Source organism: Protopterus annectens, chromosome 3.part0 (assembly GCF_019279795.1).
Source record: "Protopterus annectens isolate FY-2018-M chromosome 3.part0, PAN1.0, whole genome shotgun sequence".
In the NCBI taxonomy this organism is placed as follows: domain Eukaryota; kingdom Metazoa; phylum Chordata; order Ceratodontiformes; family Protopteridae; genus Protopterus; species Protopterus annectens.
The window spans coordinates 195,864,523-195,881,346 of record NC_056731.1 but is presented as its reverse complement, the minus strand read 5'-3'; the positions used below and the strand labels follow the sequence as shown (position 1 = coordinate 195,881,346).

General features: G+C 39.5%; 1 protein-coding gene across 10 annotated transcripts in view; it reads right to left on the bottom strand.

Annotated features, from left to right (window-relative positions):
• The window catches only part of DIP2C (disco interacting protein 2 homolog C), a 2,757,794-nt gene that overhangs the window by 509,442 nt on the left and 2,231,528 nt on the right, over positions 1-16,824 (bottom strand). The gene's annotated exons all lie outside the window — the stretch shown is intronic.

Sequence of the window (16,824 nt, the reverse complement as noted above, 5' to 3'; positions counted from 1 at the left end):
GTTTATAGAGGCAGACTAGTGATTTTTTTTATTTTGAGGTTGTAGAATTTGATATGTACAAGTCTGTGGTATTTGGGTAGTTGGTAGCTAGCTTTATAAGCTAGGTTTGTGGAAATAGTGATTAAAGGGAGTATAGCTGTAGAGGTGTGTGAGTAGGGAAAGGTGAGGGAGTAGTGGATTGGTTGTTCATATGATGTAAGGAGATAGGTAGTGGCTAGAGGAGTTAGGAGAGAGATACAGAAAAGTAGTTGGAGTTGTAAAGGGATAAATAATGCAGGCATTTCAAAGTTAAGGGTGATGAGAGAGGTAATAAGGGGTAGATTTGTAGCAAAACTGAGAAGTAGTAGTCTGACCTGAGAGAAAGGAGAAGTTTAAGTTATGTAATAAGTGGATGTGAAGTGATGCTAAAGGGGTTGAGGGTGTTAATGATGAGGTGTATTTGATTGGAGTTAGTCAAGTGAGGGTGTGTCCTCTAAAGTAATATATGTAGGAGTAGTGGGGGGCGGGTGGAAATTGGGGGCAGGGTAGGGGAGCGGAGTGAGCCCGCAGGGCGAACGGAGCGGGAAGAGCCAAGAGAGCAGAGTGTGGTGGAAGACAATCAGTGAAGAAAGAGAGTGATCCAGAGGTAAGTCTAAACATGGGGACTGTAGAAGAAAGCTCAGAGCCAAGTAGGAAGGAGGTCAGGGTGAGGACGCAGACCAAGGGTGTCATATGACTGAGGGGAGTGAGTGGGTGAGTCCAAGAAGAGCTGAGAACTAGTGGAGAGGGAGAGAGTGCAGTAAAGGGGAAGGCAGTATAATGCACAGAGCTATGCTAGTGACACTTTCTAGTGAGGTGCAAGGTAATGGTAAAGAGAGGTCCCTACCTAGTTTGGTCAGGTTAGGGGGACATGTGGAAGAACAAGAGAATGTAGGAAGGAGGATAGGGAGAGGTAAGACTTATGTAAAAGAGCAGAAGTTAATGGCTGAGGGGGGGGGGTTGGCTGCTGGCTTTCCTGCCCGAGAAGCTAGTCTAGCTTAGCAGAGTCTAAACAATCATATGGATAGAATTTATATCTGTATGAATTAATACATACTTTCACTTTTTTACAAAGGAAAAAATTCTCTCAGTGAGCTGTTTAGTTATTCCCTTAGTTAGTACGGGTCTTCAGAGGCATCCGCCCGGGAAAATGCAAGTGTTTGACACAGGGACAGTCTGGAACACAGAGCTGGTAATAGATAGAGAGACAGAAAAAGGTGGTAAGGCAGGCAGTCCAATAATAAGGAGCAGGTAAAGAAGTTACATAAACCCAGTAACAGCTGTAACATCAGTTAGTCCAACACTTTGTACATTTATCACACTACCATAACTGCAAAATAAAGCTAGTTACAACTACAAATTCAGGGTGATGCTAAGCAATGGCATTAAAACAAGTTATGCAGGGAGCTATAATAAAATGGGAGTAGAAAAAATCCCTTAGTAAATCAGCAAAAAGACTTATTTATAACAGCATATTTGATTAGTTTTATATCCTTCTGAAATACACAGTCAGATAAGAGAGGTTCACAATTACATTAGTTACTAAGAGTTAATTATAATACTATAAGGAAAAGATTATTAATTGTAAAGACACTTTGCTAAACACAGTATAATTGGGTTAATTGTGGGGATAGCATCTGTTAGAGCCCCACAGTAAGAGAGGCGCTAGATTCAGATCACTAAGCGTGCTGGTTATATGGCGCAATTGGATGTTTCAAAGCCCAAGGTTAGAAGATAAAAGGGGAAAGTAACGAGTGGCACTAGAACTATAGTGTGGAATAGAGGAATAACAACAAAAAATCTACCAGGCACAGGAAAAAGGCTGTATCCTGCTAGGCAATGTCTGTAAAGATTAATGTTATAGGCAAATAATCTTATAACAGATTGTAAGGTAGTTTGAGGTGGTAGTTCTGCGACTGAAAGCTAGTGTGAGGCAGCAGTGACAAAAACAGTTAAAAGTGAGCGTTTGTATCAAAGATATGCTTAACAGTACGCAAACACTTCGCTTTGTAGATACTAGCGATTACAGAGTCAACTATGTTTACGAGCAAGTAAAAGTTAGTGCAAACTTTAATAAAGTTAATATACAGCAAAGAACTTTCCAATAAAAATCACATACAGTTAACTCTCTTACTGTAAAACAAGCACCGGAGCAAGGCGCACAGCAGCCAGGTGGAGGGAAAAAGAGAAGAAAGATGGCGTCCACAGGTTAGGGGTATACTTATAAGGTAGGATATTATGTGAGGGCAGAGGGGGAGGGGATCATAGGCAATGTGCAAGCATGGGGTAGAAACACCGCAAGGTTATAAGTAGAAGGAGAGGTAGGAGGTAAGAAGAGATAGGATAGGGGGAGGGGTAGGGGGTAAGAAGAGATAGGATAGAGGGAGGGGTCCAGTGGTTGGAGGTAGTGAAATAAGAGGGGGAGTAGTGAAGTCAGACTAAAGAAGGGCAAGAAAAGTAAAGTATGTGTGGAAGCTGTGAAGATAGCAATAGTGTATAGGCAAGGTAGGAGAGTTGTCAAGTTCTGATCAGGATCCTCCCCACACAAAAAAGATGTTGTCGATATAGCAACAATAAAGTAGGAATTTTTCAAATCCTGCGAGGTGGGACAGGGTGTCTGATTCTCATGCACTAAGCACCAAATTCAAGTATACAAGGGTCATTTTAGAACCCATTGCTAAGCCTCTCTGTTGGAAAATTTGACTGTCAAAATGGAAAAAATTATTATGCAACACTACAGAAATGAGGCTGCAGATGATTTCAGCTCTGCAGGAGCTGAGTTTGGATTCCTTCAAAAGTAATTTGTGGATTAGAGTCAGGCTCTCGTAATGGAGGATGTTGGAATATAAGGCTTCCACATCCAGGGTGACTAACAGGTTGTTGCCAGTGGGAAGTAGTGGCTGGTGAAACTCATTCAGGAAGGCCCACAAGTCTTTAAAGTAGTAGGGGGTGGACTGTACTATAGAGTTGAGTACAGAGTCTACAAACTCAGAGATTCTTTCAGTTTTTGGTTTCTTACTAAAGACAATTGGCCTGAAAGAGGGACTGTCTTGGTCTTTGTGGATTTTTGGTATGCCGAAAAGCTTATCAAGGCAAGGGTTGCTTTCGGACATAAAATGAAATTCATCTGGAGAGATTCTATTTTTGGTTAGGCAAACATTTAAAAATTTGTTAATACCTGTAAACTGTTTCAACACTTGTTTGTTCCATGACTACAATGCCTGGGCCCTTGTCCACTTTCATAATTCTTAATGTTTTATCCTTGCTGAGTTCATTTAGGGCAGTAAGCTCCAGGGGAGACAAGTTAAACCATTTGCCTACTTTATCCTGGGAAAGAAGACCTCCGATGTCCCAACTGCAAACCAGTTGAAAAACTCTTAAGAGTATTTTTCGGCGTTGGGGTGTATAATCTTTTCCCCTGAGGGGAGTTAAAATTGGTTAGTTCTGTATTTGCATCTTCAAGTAAATATCCGAGATTGAGTTTTCTCAAAAAGAACCTCAGATCAAGTAGGACGTTGTTAAGACTGGCTCACTGAGACTGTATGAAAGCAAACCCCTTATTAAGCCATTTCAAATGTAAGAGGGAGAAAGTCCAGTCTGTTAGGTTGAAAATGGGTGATTCAAGGTGCTCCATGATATTGGTAGCGGGAACGGGAGGGGGTCCATTTAATATCAGATTCTGCCTCTGCCACGTCCTCTTCCTCTTGCTCATCCTCTCATTCTATAAGGTCTTGTTCTTGTACAAGTCCTTGTTCTGGTATGCAGAGTGTCTTGGGACAAAAAACTCAGTGGCTGCTCATTAACAACTGGTGTTGGGTCCGGAGTTCTATCGTATCCTAAGCTTCTTATTGGTTGGACATGATTCTCACTAGCTGGTTGTACAGGCAGTAGTGGGAGATCATCCAAAGATGCATTAGCATGTCTGATTGTGGCAGTATTCTGTTGTGGGGCTGGACTGTGCCTAGTGTTATGGCAGAGACTTTAGGGCATAAGCTTGTGAATTTCAGTATTAACCAAGGTCCCTTTCAAGTTTCTCTTTCTTTAGATACAAAATCGTGGTCACGTGCCTTAAGATTCAAGGTGAAATACCATCCAATAGCTATTGGAATTCTTTAAACTGTGGATGTTGAGTGATCACAGTTTGTAGCTTTTGCATTTCAGTCTTGACAGAGTTCAATTTCTCGGAGTTATGTTTAATGAGGACCTTTGTAACTTACAGTTGATCTTTGAAAATTGCAGGTCACCTATCTGTTGTTGGAGGTGTGGTGTTATGGATTAGCATATATGGAAATTACAGCTTCATAAGGTGTAAGGTAGTAGCATGGCTTTTTACCAATCAGATAAAATAAAAGGTTCTGGCCACCAATCTGGTGTTGGAGGTATGTTGTTAAGGGTTTTACAATGTAGGGGACAGAGAAGTGATTTGGTTTGGTTTCTGTATATGCAATCCATAACACCACACCTCCAACACCAGACAGGTGACCTGCAACTTTCAAAGATCACCTACTTTACCTGAAAGGTTAAACCTCAGTCGACTGCTCTATACCTTAGCTGTATATGCTAACAAAGGCAGCTGACTGACATGTTGTACTGTACTTATTATTTATTTTACTAATTTTTCTGATGAAGTTCCTACGATATTAAAGACCAAAATCATTCAGACACGTGTCTTGCCTAATTCCTTTGCCAAGTAGATGAAGTTACTGTCATTATAAATACATATAAATATGTATATAAATACATAAATATAAAGATATATATATATATATATATATATATATATATACACATATATACATACATGTATATATATATATATATATATATATATCTACACACACACACACACACACACACACACACACACACACACACACACACACACACACACACACACACACACACACACACGGTGGATATAAAAATTTACACACCCCTGTTAAAATGCCAGGTTTTTGTGATGTAAAAAAATGAGACCACAATAAATCATTTCAAACCTTTTCCCACCTTTAACTTGAAGTACAACCTGTACAATTCAATTGAAAAGCAAACAAATCTGTTAAGGGAAAAAAAATAAATAAATAAACATACAATACACTGATTGCATAAGTGTGCACACCCTTAAACTAATATTTTATTGTGTGTGCACACTTTTAAACTAATATTTAATGAAGCACCTTTTGATTTAATAACAGCATTCAGTCTTCTTGGGTAGGAGTCAATCAGCATGGCACATCTTGACTTGGCAATATTTGCTCACTCTTCATTGCAAACGTGCTCCAAATTTGTCAAATTGTGAGGGCATCTCTTATGCACAGCCCTCTTCAGGTCACCCCACAGATTTATATTGGATTTTGGTCCGGGCTCTGGCTGAGGAATTCCAAAACTTGAATTTTCTTCTGGTGAAGCCATTCTTTTGTTGATTTGGATGTATGCTTGAGGTCACTGTAATGTTGAAAGGTGAAATTCCTCTTCATCTTCAGCTTTCTAGCAGACACCTGAAGGTTTTGGGCCAAAAGTAACTGGTTATTTGCAACTGTTCATAATTCTCTTCACCTTGACTAAAGCCCCACTTCCAGCTTCGGAAAAGCAACCCCAAACATGATACTGCCACCACCATGCTTCACCGCGGATATTGGTGTTCTTTTGGTGATGTGAAATGCTGTTTTTGCGCCAAATGTACCTTTTGGAATTGTGTCCAAAAAGTTCAGACTTGTTCTCATCAGGCCATAACACATTTTCCTACATGCTTATGGGAGACTTGATGTACTGTTTTGCAAATTTTAGCCAGGCCTGGATTTTTTTTGTATAAGAAAAGGCTTCCGTCTTGCAACCCTACCCCATAGTCCAGAAATATGGAGCATACGGGAGATTGTCACATGTAGTACACAGCCAGTACTTACCAGAAATTCCTGAAGCTCCTTCAGTGTTGCTGTAGGTCTCTTGGCAGCCTCCCTGACCAGTTTTCATCTTGTCTTTTCATCAATTTTGGAGGGACGTCCAGTTCTTTACAATGTCACTGTTGTCTCTTATTTTCTCCACTTTTTGATGACTGTCTTCACTGTGTTCCATGGTACATCCAATGCTGTGGTAATTTTTTGTACCCTTCTCCTGACTGATATCGTTCAACAATGAGCTTCCTTTAATGCTTTGTAAGCTCTCTGGGAACCGTGGCTTTTGCTGTAGCAGGCAACTGAGTAAATGTCAGGAAAATCCCACTAGGGCAGCTGAATTTTATTTGGGGTTAATCAGAGTCTCTTTAATTGATGGCAGGTATGTACCCAGGACGACTGAATGCTGTAATTAAATCAAAAGGTGCTTCAACAAAGTATTAGTTTAAAAGTGTGCACATGCAACAAAGTTTTAGTTTAAGGGTGTGCACACTTATGCAACCAGCGTATTGTACTTTTTTTTTTTTTTTTTTTTTTTTATATATTTTTTTCCCCTAACAGGTTTGTTTTTCAACTGAATTGTACAGGTTATAGGTCACATTAAAAGTGAGAAAAGTTTTGAAATGATTTATTGTGGTCTCATATTTTTATATCACAAAAACCTGGCATTTTAACAGGGGTGTGTAAACTTTTTATATCCACTGTATTTATATATATATATATATATATATATATATATATATATATATATATATATATACACACACACACGTATATATATATATATATATATATATATATATATACATATATATATATATATGTATATATATATAAATATACACAACTATTTTTGGTTAAAGATAATAACACATTTCAGTCCAGCAATTACTGCAAAAAGATGTATAGACAAATTTTCTGGACTATTCCAGACAACACCCACATTTCATGAAAATCAATGTTATAAAAGGTCATTTAATTGATTATCACATATCAACGGTGAAGACCTGATTTTAAATGAAAAAAAAAAAAAAAATATATATATATATATATATATATATATACATACATACATTTATATAAATATTTAACATATATATAAATATGAATAACAATAAACCACCAAACTTCAAGGTGCAAAGTAAATGCACACACTAAACCTTGTACTAAAGCCAGAACGCAGCAACACTGTACTCAGCAAAAAAAAAAGAAAAAAAACTTAAAGCTTTTATTCCTTTTAATCAAAACATGGAATTTCATCAGAAGTAACTTTAATACACAAAGTACATTTAAAACTTCCTCCCTTAAATGTTGTGAATGCACTGTTAACCAATCATATAACTCATCCAATTAGACATGTTCAAACCATTTAAAATAATAGTATTGCTCAAACATGATAAAAAATCTAAACAGTTTGTATTAAAAACGTTGTAATTATTTTCTTGAATTAATTAACCTTCAATTTTAATAGACATTTAACACTGCTATATTCATTCAAGCCAGGGTACTTATCTGCTCTCAGCAGTATCTGCCACTTTAACTCCCTGATTTCTACGACATTATCATAACTAAAAATAAAACTCACTGTCCTAATCTGTTCTAACACAGAGAAATGAAATTTCCTAAAGCCCTTACAATCAACTCTATGTTTGGCCAAAGCATTTGTTAAATCTCTATCCTTAATGGCTTTATTGTGTTCGTGTATTCTGAACCTTAACTCTCTAATGCTTTGAACGACGTATTATTGTGGACAGTTATACTGCCAAATATACAATACAGCTACTAGGACAGTTGTATTTTTCTTGGGCTTTGAACTTAAAATTCAAAACTATCCTAACATTGCTGATGTACCTACACTGTCTACAATTACCACACAAAATGTGCAGACAGTGTTAAGTAACCTATATTCACTAACTAAATCAATTTCAAATTTAATGATTTCTTAAAAACAAACTGTGGTACCTCACCTATAATTTTACTTAATTCTGGGTTACCTAGGATGATTTTCCAGTTACTACAAATTATATGATGAACAGCTTGACTATCAGTAATAATAAGTACTGGAAATGCACATTTTCGATTGTCATTCCTATTTAAATTATCTACTTTCTTGTTGTTAAGCCCATCCTTACCAGAAGAAAGCCTGTCAAGGCAGTTGGTGGAAACATGGTCATCCAATCACTGACAACCTCTTGTTTGATTCTAAACAAATCATTAAAAGGATACCTTCTTTGGAGAAATAAATTCATTAATTAGTCGGCTTCTTCCAAATTTTTTTTTCATGCCGACTAGCTCTAATCAGAAATATATATATATCAGCGTCAATAAGCTGTTCAGTGGAAAAACTCCTTTCCCCCCTACTTCCTGTAAAACTAGGAGTACCCCAAGAATAAGTCCTAGGACCCCTACTTTTCACTATATTTACAAATAATCTTCACAAAGCCACCCCTCTAGCAAATCTGCTTCAATACGCTGATGACTCCACCTTAATCTGCTCTGTCCCCACCCTCCATCAACTTCACATCAAGACCCAAGAAGCCTTTACATCCATCGAAACCTCTCTAACAAACTTCCAGGTAATACTAAAGCCTAAAAAGACCCGACTTATGCTTTTCCATCCTTCCAAAGCAGCAGTACCTACTCCCCCATTCTCCATTTCTGCATCAGATAATAACACTATCTCCCCCATCACACAAACGAAATTACTAGGGGTCATTATTGAAAATAGTATCAAATTTGACAAACACATAGCTCATACAATAACCAAAGTCAACAAAAAACTTGGTACTCTTTACAGATGTAAAAACTGCCTAACCAGCAACAGTAAAGTTAATCTAGCTCATACCCATCTTCTCTCTACCCTCTTGTATGCTTCACCTGTCCTAATTAATCTAAACAAGAGCAATTTACACAAGCTATCAGTATGCTACAATAAAATAGCAAAATTCACCACAAACTCCTCCTACCGCACCCACCACTGTCAAGCGCTAAAACAGCTTTCCTGGCTGGAACTCCCAAACACCTTAGCTCTAAACCGACTTCTTCTAGCTCACCAAATACTGTACCAACCTGACAAAAAGTACAGTTTTGTACCTACCATAAATGTAGATGTTCGAAGATCCACATTGCTGCAGTCCTTACACTTGGGTAGTCCGCTGTCCTCGGTCGGCCCGAATATCAAAGTATTAGGCTGACGTCGGTCAAGGCGCTTAAGACTGACATCAGGACGTCAGGGTACAAATGCGCATGACCGACGTCATATCCTCAGTCTTTTCTTGCCCCAGATGTCAGAAGACCCTAAACAGAAAGGTCAAAACCAAAAGACAGCAAAAAACAACCAACCACCCTTGCACTAAACAAATGAACAATATATACAATATGCACAATATTTACAACCCAAACCACACAACCGCCTCTAACAACAGAGGGGAAGGAGGGAGGGTAAATCGGACTGCAGCAATGTGGATCTTCGAACATCTACATTTATGTTAGGTACAAAACTGTACTATGTTCTTCATCTCACATTGCTGCAGTCCTTACACTTGGGTAGAATCCCAAAGCAGAGGTAAGGGAGGATGGCAAAACTATAAAGTAGTAGGAGCTGCCAAAATGCCCTGTAAAATAGCAGTGGCAAACCCAGCCCTAGATTTAGAGTAAAGAGGAAGGTGGTAATGCTTAGAGAAAGTATGCACTGAACTCCAAGTAGCTGCCTCCAAAATATCTTTAGTTGCCACCCCCCTCAAAAAAGCTGTAGAAGTGGCAGTAGCTCTAGTGGAATGAGGCCTAATCCCAGCTGGAATCTCCTTACCATGATGGGAATAACAGAAAGCAATACAAAACCCAATCCACTTAGAAATAGTTTGTTTTGACACAGGCTTGCCCTGAGAACCCAAAGCAAAAGAAACAAACAACTGCTGAGACTGCCTGAACCCTTTAGTTCTGCTCAAATAATATCGCAACTGCCTGTGTATATCCAAGGTGTGCAAAATCTTTTCCCCTTTATTTTGGGGGTTTACATAAAAAGTAGGCAAATGAATAGTTTGGTTTAAAGCCACACTAGAAACCACTTTAGGCATAAAGGAAGGATTAGTACGTAAAGATACCCTATCCTTACGGAAAATTAAGAAAGGCTCAACTGCCATAAGGGCCTGTAATTCAGAAACCCTTCTCGCAGAGGTAATGGCCAACAAAAAAGCAGTCTTCCATGATAAATATTTCAACTCGGCAGTAGCTGCAGGCTCAAAAGGTTGTAGAGTGAGTTTCTCCAACACAAAATTGAGATCCCAAGCAGGAGTAGGAGCTCTACGTGGGGTCTTATATTCTTTGCCCTCTAAGGAATTGCTTAAACAAAGGATGAGAAAACAATGGTGGATCACAGTCATAGTGAGCAGAAATTGCTGCAGCATGAATCTTAATAGAAGAGAAGGACAAACCTTTGTCCAGTAACTCAGCAAGATATTGAAGAGCCACACTTAAATTAGGCTTAGCAACATCAAATTCCTTTGCTGCACTCCAAAATAAAAATCTCTTCCATTTATCTGCGTATACTTTCCTTGTACTAGGCCTTCTGGCCTCCAAAATCACATTCAAAACTTGCTGCGGAAGCTGAGACCCTCCAGGGTTTAAAACAGAATATGCCAGGCTGTTAGGTGAAGAGAGTGAAGTTTGACATTGAGTAAATGACTGTTCTCTTGAGACAGCAGGTGTGGAATCGAAGGCAAAGGCCATGGAGGCTCCCGAACCAGACTTCTCAGTAATGGGTACCAGTGCTGTCGAGGCCAATCTGGAGCTATTAGAATCATCTTTGGCTTGTCCTGTCTGACCTGTAGGAGTACCTTTGGGAGGAGAGGCAGAGGTGGAAAGGCATACACATGAAGACTGCTCCAATTGAAAGAAAGAGCATCCACTTTCCAAGCTGTGGGATGAAACCTTTTTGTGCAAAACTTTGGCAGCTGGTAGTTTAGTGGAGAAGCGAACAGATCTATGTCTGGAGTTCCCCATGACACTGTCAATTTCTGAAATACATGAGGATCCAATTTCCACTCGTGGGGATCCATAATTCGTCTGCTCAACACATCTGCTAAGGAGTTCTGTGCTCCCGGCAGAAACCTTGCCTGAAGATTGAGCTGTAAACTGAGAGCAGTCTCCCACAAAATCATAGCTTGTCTGCATAGAGGATAAGAATGTGTTCCCCCTTGCTTGTTGATGTACCACATGACAGTTGTGTTGTCTGTTAGAACCAACACCTGCCCTGGAAGAAGTAAATCCTTGAAAGCTATTAATGCAAATTGGACTGCTAACATCTCCTTCAAGTTGATATGTAGATGTTGTAGTCTGGCAGGCCACGTGTCTTGTATCCACTTTCCATTTAGATGAGCTCCCCAAGCTTTGTCTGAGGCATCTGTCGTTAGAATCTGACTCGCCTCTGGCCGGGTCACAGAGAGTCCCTTGTTTAGGTGACATTCCTGAGCCCACCACAAAAATTCCTTTTGAATGCAAGGTATTATCTGAATGACAGTGTCCATATCTTGGCAGTGCTGTGTCCATACATTTTTGAGATACCATTGTAGCTTCCTCATATGCAGTTTGGCATTGGGAAGCACCAGAATACAAGATGCCATGAACCCCAAGGCTTGAAGGACTGTCCTTGCAGTCAGCCTGGACTGATGAGACAATTGATGGAAGTAAAGGGAAAGATTCTTTTGTTTGTCCGGGGTCAAAAAGGCCATCTGGGATGCTGTATTCACTCTCACACCCAGAAAGCACATGTCTTGAGAGGGTACTAGACTGGACTTTATTTCATTCACAGAATACCCCAGGCATCTTAGCACTGCTATCACATATTGCAAATGATGAAGAAGCTCGTCCCTTCCTTTGGCCAGAATCAGGCAATCGTCCAAATAAGGATAGATCTGTATTCCTTTTAGCCTGAAGAAAGCTATCACTGGAGCCAGAACCTTTGTGAACACTCTGGGCGCAGTAGATAAGCCAAAGGGCAATGCAGAGAACTGATAATGAGAAGTCCCAGCTCGAAAACGCAGATACTTCCTGCAACTTAGCCTGATAGGAACATGAAGGTAAGCCTCCTTGAGATCCAGAGTCACCATCCAGTGATCTTTGCCCAGCAGAGGTAAAAGCTGTTGTAACGTCAACATTTTGAACTTGGGAATGTCCAGATAAGTGTTGAGGATAGACAAATCCAAAATTGGTCTCCACGTGTTCCCCTTCTTTGGTACTAGGAACAGGCGAGAATAAAATCCTAGGCCTACTTCTGGCAGAGGGACCGGCTGTATGGCCCCTATTTGCAGCAGCAGAGAAATTTGTTTGTGAGCCTCTATTCTTTGCTGAGGAGGAACGTCTGGCATGCCTTTGAAAGGAGGCAAGGAATGGAAATAAAACCTGTAACCTTGGTGTATAATATCCAATACCCATCTGTCCTGGGTAATTAAACTCCAATTTTCTTTGAAGAGTGCCAACCTTCCTCCCAAAGGTGCTGCCAGACAAGAAGGCTCTGGCAGCTGAAAAGGTAGGTCATTGGGCCTGTTTACGAAAGGACTGACCCCTGCCCTCACCCGAAGACTGTGCAGGTGAACTCCCTGTTCTAGGTCTGAAAGAGCCCTGAGCTCTACCCCTACCACGTCTAGATCTTCTAGACTGTGAATCATAAGAAGGGTACGTCCACCCCTTAGCAGGCCAATTCCTACTAAACTTCGGAGGCTGAACTTGCAAAAAATCTTTAACAGTCTGCATAGACTTAGCCTTGTCTTCCATTTTCTTTAAAACTGCCTCCACAGGTGAACCAAACAATACATCAGACTGTAAAGGAGCATCTAAAATCCTTGTCTTAACATGGTCAGATAAGTTCTGATCCCTCAGCCAGGCGTGCCTGCGAAGAACTGACCCAGTGGCAGCCACCCTAGACGAGGCCTGTACAGCATCAAATCCACATTGTAAAGAATGCTTACCCACCTGTTCAGAAACATGTACCAAATCTTGTAATTCTTTACACTCAATGCCTTCCGCCAGAGCATCTACCTTAGACTTCAATTGAGAAAGAAGATAGTTTTGATATTTCAACATGTGAAACTGGCAATTCAAAGCCCTCATAGCTAAGGTGGAAGAAGTATAGACTTTCTTTCCCCATCTATCCAAAGCTCTGGCCTCTTTATCTGGAGGAACCGGATTTTATACCACAGAGGCCTTGACACCCTTAGGTCCCTGACTAACTGTTTCTGGGTCCGCCCTAGGACTCTTATACAGATATTTATGAGCTTCAGGCACCCTGTAATACCTGTCCGGTTTAACAGGAGCAGGAGGCAAAGAATCAGGATTAAGTGAAGCCTCTGCAAACACATCTTCCACAACATCCAGAACAGGTGGTATAGCCAAAGGCCTATGCTGGGGTAAAAGCAAAAATTCCCTAAGCCTTTTCCTGGAATCAGAGAAGTCCTGACCTTCCCACTTAAAATGTTCCCTCATGGAATGAAGAGTCTCTGAAAAAGAAAAATCCTCTGGAGGAGAAGCAGAAGGAGTAGAATCATCCACATCAGAATCAGAATAAGGAGAATACTCCTGCAAGTCTTCAGCCGAAGACTCTGAAACATCCGAAACCTGCTCAAAACTCCCCAACTCTGGTTCCACCCTAGGCCTCTTATCAGGAGGGGGCAAAGAACCCCTAATCAAAGTAATTAAATCTTCTGCCATTTTGAGCATGTGCTTCTTGGGCACAGATCCTGAAGAACTAGGAGTGACACCAACAGAAGCTAAACCTGGCCTGCCTCTGGGAGAAGCCTTGGAAACAGAAGGAGAGGGCCTAACCACCCTAGGAAGGGAGGGGAGTACAGTAACCTGAGAAGCCCCTTCAGCCTGACCTGCCTCCTGAGAGGCCACATCCTGCAATAACAAAGTCTCCCCCTGGGACTCCAGAGAAGCCTCCGGTGGAACCACCGGTTCCACTGACGCCTCTAAAGAACCGGCGTCCGGTACGGACGACTCTTCTTGTCTGGGTTTAGCTGCTTTGTCTTTGCGCTTCTTCGAAGAAGCGGGCGTCGGAGCATCCGATGGCATATTGTAATTGCACCGCTTCCCGAAGACCAACCTGGCACAATCTAACCTTCGCTTAATAGTGCACTTATTAAACCTAGCACAAAAGTGACACCCAACAACGTCGTGCTCAGGCCCCAAACAAGGAATACACAAAGTATGATAATCTCTATGCGGTATCTGTTTCCCACAAGAAATACAGTTATTCACTTTTTCTGACATCCGGTAAACCACTGAGGCAAGAAAAAACTAAAATATTCCCAACGGGTACTTAGCCAACTTTGACTCGGTCTGAAACTCCGAATTGAAAAATTTCAGAACGCCGAACGGCACTTGCAACGCTGCTTCTGCATCGGACCATGCGGCAAAAAAGACTGAGGATATGACGTCGGACATGCGCATTTGTACCCTGACGTCCTGATGTCAGTCTTAAGCGCCTTGACCGACGTCAGCCTAATACTTTGATATTCGGGCCGACCGAGGACAGCGGACTACCCAAGTGTAAGGACTGCAGCAATGTGAGATGAAGAACATCTCCAGCCTTACAAGACATGATCACCCTCTACTCCAATAACCGAGAACTTAGAACAACGTACAAGGCACTAATCGCAATCTCCAAAAGCCATTACAGCTCTGATGCCTCCCTGTATTCTAACAATATTGCCAAGACTTGGAACTCCCCACCACTACAAATCAAAGTACAACCTAACAAAACCATCTTCAAAAAAATAGCTCATTTCCCACCTAAATAACTCCTGGACATGCAACTGCTTAGCGCCTGGCTAACATCAACCTCCTCTTTAAAACCCGCACAGATGCACTATATCTTATCAAACATTACTTACCAACTCACCACCGCCTACTCCCCACTGTCCCATCTATACCCACTAACTCTCCCCTAGACTAAGCTGAAAAGCTTTCCCTTAAAATGTCAATGAACCTCATATGAACTTCTTTATAGTCTCCTCTTTTGACAAACTGGCTAGTATTTTTAGTTTTTCCTTTCTTCTCTTATCTTCATTACATCTTCAAGATTATCAGGCTAGTATTTTTTAGTTTTTCCTTTCTTGTCTTATCTTCACTACAAGATCTTTAAGATTATCTCTACTTAACATACTTTATGAACAACAATCATATGTTACTACCTGCTATACTTTTAACTGTATGTCTAAACCACTATGCTTACTAGCCCGGTCAACAAATGTAAAATAAATAAAAATAAAATAAATTATGTAAATATCTTATGCAGTCATATATTTTCTGCTATATTTTATAACTGTATGTCTAAACCACAATGCTCATGTAAATATCTTATGTATAGTATGTTAGCAATTGTTCTGGAGCTTTTCTCCCCGGGCCTCCGATGAAAACGGACAGCTCTGTCCAGTTGGACCTCCCCAGTAAACAAATGTGAAATAAATAAATAAAATATATATAATTATATAACTATATATATATATATATATATATATATATATATATATATATATATATATAAATACATGAATATGAAAACATTATTAAATAAATATATACTATATATATATATATATATATATATATATATATATATATATATATATATATATATATAAATACAACATATATATATATATATATCACACACACACACATATATATATATATATATATATATATATATATATATAAAAATATATATTCAATAACAAAACAAGACACCTAAAATTAATGTAAAACCACAACCTTGCTTATAAACTTGCTTATAAGGCTAAAAAGCAACACTGAGCTTAGAACAAATAACCACTAAGACTTTCTTAAATGCTTACTTTCCTTTTTATTTTAAAAAGATGGAACTTCATCAAAAATGTACCCAGTTTAAAACACACAGTTTAAATAACCCTCCCAACATGATATAAAATGTAACTGAACAATCAGCCTTGATGTCAGACTAATCACACAACTCACAATTTACTGTTACTAAAAACTGTTTAAAATTACAATATCCATCCAAATCTGTTGCATTTAATTCATTTAACAAACTCACCCTTAAACCACATAAATGTCTGTCATAATAACTTCATCTTCAACAAACATTTAACATTGATATTTTCATTTAAGCCAGTTATCAGCTTTAATTAACATTTGCTATTTAAGTTCCTGACTTCCAATACATAATTACAACTATTTAAAAAGTTTGCAGTATTAATCTGGTCTAACACCAAAAAAATTAAATTTGCAAAAGCCAGAACACTCACACTCACAACTATGTTTTGCCAATGTGTTTGTAAAGTGCTTACGGAAGTCTCAGTGGTTATTTGTTCTGAGCTCAGTGCTGCTTTTTAGCCTATCAGCAATGTTGTGGTTTTATATATATATATAAATATAAATTCTGTGCGTGTGTATATATATATATATATATATATATATATATATATATATATATATATATATACACACACACATGTATGCATACAGATATATCGAGAGAGGAGCACTCCTGAATTTGGTCAACATAGCAGAATGTTGGCAGCTGCTTGATCGACCAAAGATGGTTGACAGTTGTGCTAGAGTGACAATCTCTGGGTGAGGGAATATTCCCTTCCCTGGGGACTGTGCAATCGTGAAGTTAGTATATTTAATTAGCAGGGGGTGTTGGGGCTACAAGGAGCTTACCCCCCTGCAAAAAACGCAGTAGTCATTGTTTGCAGGCAACGTTCTTCCCATCTGTCAATCAAGGTACGTAATCATACACACACACACACACACACACACACACACACACACACACACACACACACACACACACACACACACATGTATATATAAATATATATAACATCTCAAACAGGATCACATGGTAAGAAGCTAAGGTCACAGCCATTCCTGTTTT